Below are 7,495 nucleotides of genomic sequence, written 5' to 3' on the forward strand. Positions count from 1 at the left end.
TTACATTCAAATCTTTAGTGAAGTTATTCTTCAAGTCCTTGCATATGAACTTTTATCACCTTAGAGAACTCTATTTGATTATAATAGTTGGGAACAGCTGATTGTTCATTTTATTGTACCTAATCTGATGATAGTTCTACAAGAATTTGTAATCAACCCAAATAATCAACAAGTAGACCCATTTAACTAGGTTATGGCTAGTTTCTTTCTAAAAATATCTACTATGATATGTTTTTGTAAAATTTCTTGTGAACTCTACCTATTTTTCGTGGTCTGCATTATTTTTGTGGAGGATCTTGAGATAGGTCACTTAGCATGGGTTGAGTGAGTTTTATTATTTTATTATTTGGATTCTGGAATATGTATGTAGCTAGAACAATTTTCTATTATGCCAAGATGCAATAAGCACCTTTTAGAAGATCTCTAAATATACATGTTTAGAAGGAAATACAAAGAGATACATGTTTAGAAGGAAAAGAAATGAACATTTACATAGCTCCCTTGAAGAAAACCATAGAGCTAAGGCACAACAACAAAATTGAAGATAAAGGGCACGACACTACACAACAACAAAATTGCATCACAAGGGCACAACATGGCAACAAAATCGCAAAACAAGGGCACAAAAATAAAATCGTAGAGCAAGGGCACAACAACAAAATGTAGAGATCACAAGGGCACGACAACCAAATCACAGAGGAAGGGCACAGCAACGAAATACAGAGATGCACAACAATAAAATCGCAGAGCAAGGGCATAGCAATGAAACACAAAGATCACAGCAATGAAATGCACCAGTGATAAGGGCAAGGCAATGTTCATAACTCTCCACCCTCATGCGGAGCTCCCCACCCTCTTTCGTCTACAACTCTCCACAATCAAAATAAATGGAGAATGATTTATGATGTGTTTTTTTAATACTCTCAGTGTCATTGCAATTATGACTCCAATGTCGATATTGCAATGACATTGGGGAAAATTGCAAAAAAACATGAAAATGACCAAAAATTACACCGTCGTCGCAAATTGTCATCACATTTGAGCCCAAATGTTCTAGTGCTTAATTGTCCTAATCGAAAGACATTTGATCCTTTAGTTTTTGCAGTGCCTCTTCATATGTTGCACAAGCTTGGTATTCAGTCATCTTGCCCATGGTGGAAGGATTGGAAGTGGTATCTCGCCACTCTAATTACACCCAAATTGGGTTATCAGTGGTTGATCCCCCACCTGCCTATGGTTGATGTCCTCAACTAATGTTGGCATTTGCAGTCCTCCCAGAAGACTTCGAGTCTTAGGTTTGCCACTGTATGGAAAGCTATTACTAAGATGAAGATTGCTCATTTTTCTTGGTGCATCCTATTTCAAGGACTACCTTTGGGCCCTTGGCTCTAGCATTTGGGTGTTCTAGACCCCAGATGCCCTTTTTATGGGCAGCTAGAAAGTTTTATGCATAGTTTTTGGTTTTGCAAGCGTGCTCAACATTATTGGCACTAGATTCGTGATTTTTTCAAGTCATTTCACCCAGAGGCCTTTTCTTGGGACATGGTTGTGCTGGGAGATTCACCCAAGATCCCGTTTAAGTACTCCCAGATCTGGCATGCTTTCCAAATGGAAATTTTGTTTACTCTTTGGAAAGATCGAAATGTTGTTTTATTCTCTCACAACTTTCTTGATATAAATGTTTTTGTGTACGCTAAAGCATGTATTTGTAACAATGTAATGATGCAGATTCAAGTTCAGACTAACAAGATGGCTTTGTAGGTGGCCCACCTCTAGGAGCTTCTTGCTCATTGGGGCAACGCTCCCTACATGGTGGTCAAAGTGTTGCTTGACACTCTCTCTAGAGACTGCACGTCACCTCGTGGTCGTTGGCAGGGCCATAGCAGTTCTTCTCGTCACTCACACACCTTGAGATCGCAGCCTCCACATCACTCCCCTAGTGATAGATTTGGTGGTTATTTTTGCTCAGCCTCACATCCTCAGATGTTAGGCTCGGGTTGGTCTCTAGTGGCTCCTTTGGTTGCTCCTGATTCTGGTTGGCCTTCCTCTAGTCAGGACCCTAAATGGTCCTTCCCTCAGCTAGATTTAGCTATCTCCCCTCACAAGCCAGAGGGAGAAAAAGATGCTACCGATACTACTATTGTTGTTGATGATGGGTGGGCTCCCCTTGAGCCATCCCATAACCCGCTGACGTATGGGGTTTTGATGATAGAGATCCTCCTCCCTCGACTAAAACTGCCCTTACTACCTTGGACTTCAGCCTCTAGGCTTTATATGTTTTTTTGATGAGTAGATGAGTTTCTGGCCTCAAGTCGTTTGAACTTACGTGGGGTGATCTTGTATCCCCCAACCCCTTTTTTTGTAAATATGTAACTTTAATATTTAATTAATAAAGAAGGGACTATTCATCATCATCATCATATATATGTGTGTGTGTGTGTGTGTGTGTGTGTATATATGTGTGTATATATATATGTGTGTGTGTGTGTGTGTGTGTGTATAATAAAATTATTTATTAGTTGAATATGAGCCTCTTAATGTTGAAAGCCACAAAGAATGAGTTTGTGTCCAAGTTTGATTTATAGTCCACAAAATGGTGTTCATAAAATATAGACCTCAACATAATTTTTTATAATTTTATATGAAAAAAAAAAATTAATATTTAAAATATATTTAAGAAATTATTTGAATTGATAAATTTGATTTCTATTAGATCAACTATACTTGTAAATTAACTTTCTAACGTGAGATGAAAATTTATCATTGTACATGTATATGATTGATAGATCTAACTATTAATTTTAGATTCTTTATTAACTCCAATTATCAAGCTATATTATATAGATTGAATATCATTTTTATAAAAACTAGTTATGCTGGTATTGACGTGACGGTTCGAATTCACCTTTGAAAATGTATTTTGCAAGCTAAATCAACCTGATCTGTTAGTTATCTCGCAACCTGTTGTGATTTTCTTGTCCGAGTCATCCGAGGGCATTTTTTTCATTGATTGAATAAATACTTGTTAAAAAAAATGCTGCGAGTGCAGAATCAGAATATGGAAGCGTAATGAAGGCTGCAAGGGCCACAGGCTCTCTTAATCTATCAAATCGTGAGTTGAATGAAGTGCCAGAGCAGGTTTACAATTACTTAGATTCCCTCGGAGAAGAAGAGAAATGGTGGGAGGTTGTGGATTTGACAAAAATGATATTGGCTCACAACAACATCCATACCCTCTCTCAACAACTGGAGCGTCTCAACCGTCTCACAGTTCTCAACATCACCCACAATCAGCTTTCTCACCTTCCCGCTGCAATTGGCAAGCTCAAAATGCTCAAATCATTAGATGTATCTTTTAATCTCTTGAGAGAAATTCCTCAAGAAATCGGTTCTGTCTATGCACTGGCAAACCTAAATTGTGCAAATAATCAATTAACCTCGCTTCCAAGCAATATTAGGAAATGCAGAAAGCTAGAAGAACTCAGGGTTTCAAATAACCATTTAACAGCTTTGCCTGATGAACTCATTCATTGTTCTAACTTGGTGAAACTGGATTTCGAGGGTAATAAGATTACAAAATTCCCTGACCATTTGCTGAGCTCATGCACTCTTCTTAAGGAGATAAATGCTGCTAGCAACATTCTCAGTGAGATACCTGAATCCATTGGAAAGCTCGAGAGGCTTGTCCGTCTTGATGTACATCAGAACAGAATTAAGGCCGTTCCTTCTTCATTTGGTGGGTGCTCTTCGCTTGTGGAGCTTTTTCTAGGGCATAATCAATTGTCCTCAATTCCTCCGGAGTTTGGAACCCTTTCATCGCTGAAAACCCTAGACCTCCGTTGTAATCTGATAACGGAGTTTCCAGAGGAGGCATGCAAGATGCAACTTTTGGTCTTGGACTTATCAGATAACTCCCTAACTAGTTTGCCGGCACAGCTTGGCAGTATGACAACATTGAGGAAGCTTCTATTGATGGGGAATCCTCTCAGAGGGCCGAGAAGCAGGGTTTATTTTGGCACTACAAGAACAGAGGCATTGCTTGAGTATCTTCGTAATAGGATGAGTTTAGATGGACAGGATCATTCCCCTTTTGAAGATGCCCAATCTCATGTTGCATATGGGGAAAATACTCCCCAGACGAGAAGCCTCCACACTTTCCAGGGTTTCAATGGCAGTGCCCCAGCAAAAATGTGTGTTCCAGATAAACCATTAGACTGGGGAAGCAGCACAGATACAAAGGTGCTTTCCAGAAGAATGGGTTTGCATTGTAGGTCCCCTCTAAAACCACTAGATTGGGGGAGCAGCCCAAATACTACACAAGACCCTACCAACCAGTGTTACAAGCCTCTGACTCGGCCCCCAGACTCGGGGGAGCGGCCTTGCCTCCGGACTTGCAGAGTCCTTGAAGGACTCGCGGAGTCCTGTAGCTATGCTAGTACCAACCCCAGAAGTTTGCCTGGCAGTTCTCCACTTAAACCACCAGAGTTGGAGTGCAGCCCAAATACACAAGACCTGTCCATTGACAGGGGTTTCCATGGTAGCCCCTTGACTAAATCATCAGACTGGGAGAGCAGCCCAGCTACACCAGAGATTTCTACCAGAAGAGGATTACATGGTATCTCTACAGCTAAACCATTGGACTGGGGGAGGAGTCCAAGCACACAAAGCTCTTCTACTAGCAGGGTTTTCCATGTTAGTTCAGCCACATCTGTATGTTCCTCCCAGAGAAAACTCTGTTTTAATGGCATGTCTCCAGTTAAACCACTAGACTGGGGGAGCAGCCCAGGCAAACAAAGCCCAATCTCCAAGATGAGGAATCTGACTCTTGAATGTATCCATTGCAATTCTTCATTGCAACCACTAGATCCTAGCCAGGTTGAGGATTTCATTGAAGCGGCTTCTAAGTAGGCATCATCAACAAAGCAATTATCCATCAGTGGGCTAGGCTTGGAAACTCTACCAGCTGCTGTATGGGAATCAGGGGAACTACTGGGTTTGGATCTCTGCAAGAACAAAATCAAAGAACTACCAAGTGATCTTTCACAATGCAGTTCACTCAAACTATTACTTCTATCAGATAACAAGATAGAGGAGTGGCCTGGTGCAGTATTTGCTTCTCTTTACAATCTCATGTGCTTGAAACTTGACAAAAATCCACTTAATAAGTTCCCGCAAGGAGCTTTTTCAGCATTATCAAAGCTTGAGGTTCTTGATCTGAGTAGGATTTCAGCTCGTTCATTGCCACAGCCTCCTGCACTGTCAGACATGCCGCATTTGGAAGAGTTGTATTTGAGGAGAATGCGTTTGGAAGAGGTCCCTTTTGATTTGTGCAGCTTGAGAAAACTTCGAGTCCTTGATTTAGCTCAGAATAATCTATCTGAAATACCAAAGAGTTTCCAGCATCTAACATGCCTGGTGGAGCTTGATTTATCAGATAACTCTATAAGAATGCTTCCACCAGAACTGGGGCTTTTATATCCATGCCTGCAGAGTTTAAGATTGAGCGGGAATCCATTAAGAAGCATCAGACGAGCTATTTTAGAACGTGGGACAGAGGCCATCTTGAAGTATTTAAAGGACAAGATTTGCAGTCCTTCAACATGAAATCTGATTGATCGATGCTGAATTCAACCAATTTCTTAACATCGTAAACAATGTGTATCAATTTATTTGAGGATATATTAATAGATTCGAATTAGTTAAGAGCGTATGAAGAACACTGCTGGCATAAAACCTAACGATTGATTTTGCAACCTCCTATATCTGAGCTTTACCTGCGGTTTATCGCACCTTTAATAATTCATTATGCAATTTATCATATTAGCATGTCTAATGAGAGGTCTTCTTAAATTGAATCAACGAGTCATTCAAGTTTTATCATTAAATTTCCAAAATTAGAATATTAAAATAATACTTGTTATCAAAACATTTATGTGTTTTTCTTTTAAATATAACTTAGATAAAATTTAAATGAACTTTTCAAAAAAAAATTCAAAATCAAATCTAGAAAGAAAAATGGAGTTTTCTTTAAGAGTAAAAAGGTGAAAGCAATGTTTATTATGATTACTAATTAAAAGCTTATTGTCAATTAATGCTCATATTTTCTATCTTTAACAATTATTATTGATTAAAATAATATTTGTTATCAAATCATCTTTATATTTTTCTATTAAATATAACATATATAAAACTTAAATAAATTTTTAAAGAGAAAACTTCAAAATCAAGTCTGACAAGAAAAGAAGTATGTTTTAAGAGTAAAGAGGCGAAACCAATGTTCATTGTCCATTACAATCTTTGGCAACATTGTTTAATGAGTCGATAAAAAATTTATTTAAAAGCAAAACAGAAATAGAAGTAGCAGCTCAAAAGCTTGACAAAAAAACTAGAACATTGGCACTTTGCATGCTAATTGTGTAAATAAGGAATACTTTTGAACGTGCTTATGCATTTTCCTCCATTTTCCATGCAAAATTTCATGTCCATCTTATCCTCCAAAGCTTTATGATCCACCTCCCTCTATGAAAACTAGCCCAGCACATCATCTTCTAATCATGGGCGCGGTCTTGGTGCCTCTTATGCACAAATGGTCAAATATTTATGTCTCAAGCCTCTCATCTCCCCTATGAAGTTACGGGTTTGAAGCGAGACTATGACACCAAGAAAGCTTCACATGGTACAACCATTGGAGTGTTAGATACTATCCACTTATCTGTTATATTTTATTTGTTGTAAGAATGCCCCAACTTCAAATATCTTCAAAACGGAGGTTGTACCTAAATTTCAAGTAGTTAGTCACATGTTGTTCAAATCCCAAATTTTCCAAACACTATAAAATCACATACATTTTTTTCTTTTTCCTTTGTACATAGAATTCAACTATAAATTATTTTTATTGATCAAAGTTTAACTATAACAAGGTACGAGGTTGTAATTCAACTTAGTATCTACCCTTGATGAATCACATTTGTATTGTTATTAGCAGAGGTGTGGCCTCATCAGATATTGGTGTATGGCTACTTTTTACAAATCTATTTTTTTTATTCATGACCCAGATCATCAATCTTATTATTGGGTGCATACAAGATTATTATTTTAAAGGTTATTATTATTTGCCTTTTCTCTATCAAGGAAAAATTCATATATCTCTTTACACTTATTGAAATTTTCTCTTTGAATAGTGGAGTTTGTTTTTTGGTTTGCATATAGGGCCAGACTCAATGAGCCATGCAAAGCTCAATTTTGCAAGTGTATACATGGTCATCTATTTAGAAGCACACATTGTCTAGTTGTGCACTAACCTCATGTGCTCAATGGAATACATAGTTCTTTTCACACAAATTTGGTTGGTGCTAACAATCTATTAGTTTTCCTTTTTGGCATGGAGAGAAAATTAGCTTAAGGATCCATTTGAATCGATCTTATACATCAAAATACACAAATGGATTGTACTTTAAAACCTTAGTTATTGTAACATGAATTCAACCCACATGTT

The 7,495-nt window shown here is 38.0% G+C and overlaps 1 pseudogene; it reads left to right on the forward strand.

Moving 5' to 3' along the window:
- Positions 1-3,069: 3,069 nt before the first annotated feature.
- Positions 3,070-5,604, forward strand: LOC149553885 (plant intracellular Ras-group-related LRR protein 6 pseudogene; annotated as a pseudogene).
- Positions 5,605-7,495: the final 1,891 nt, after the last annotated feature.

The sequence above is a fragment of the Cupressus sempervirens genome, chromosome 6 (genome assembly GCF_028749045.1).
Source record: "Cupressus sempervirens isolate cs-2001-9-10 chromosome 6, ASM2874904v1, whole genome shotgun sequence".
Lineage (NCBI taxonomy): Eukaryota > Viridiplantae > Streptophyta > Pinopsida > Cupressales > Cupressaceae > Cupressus > Cupressus sempervirens.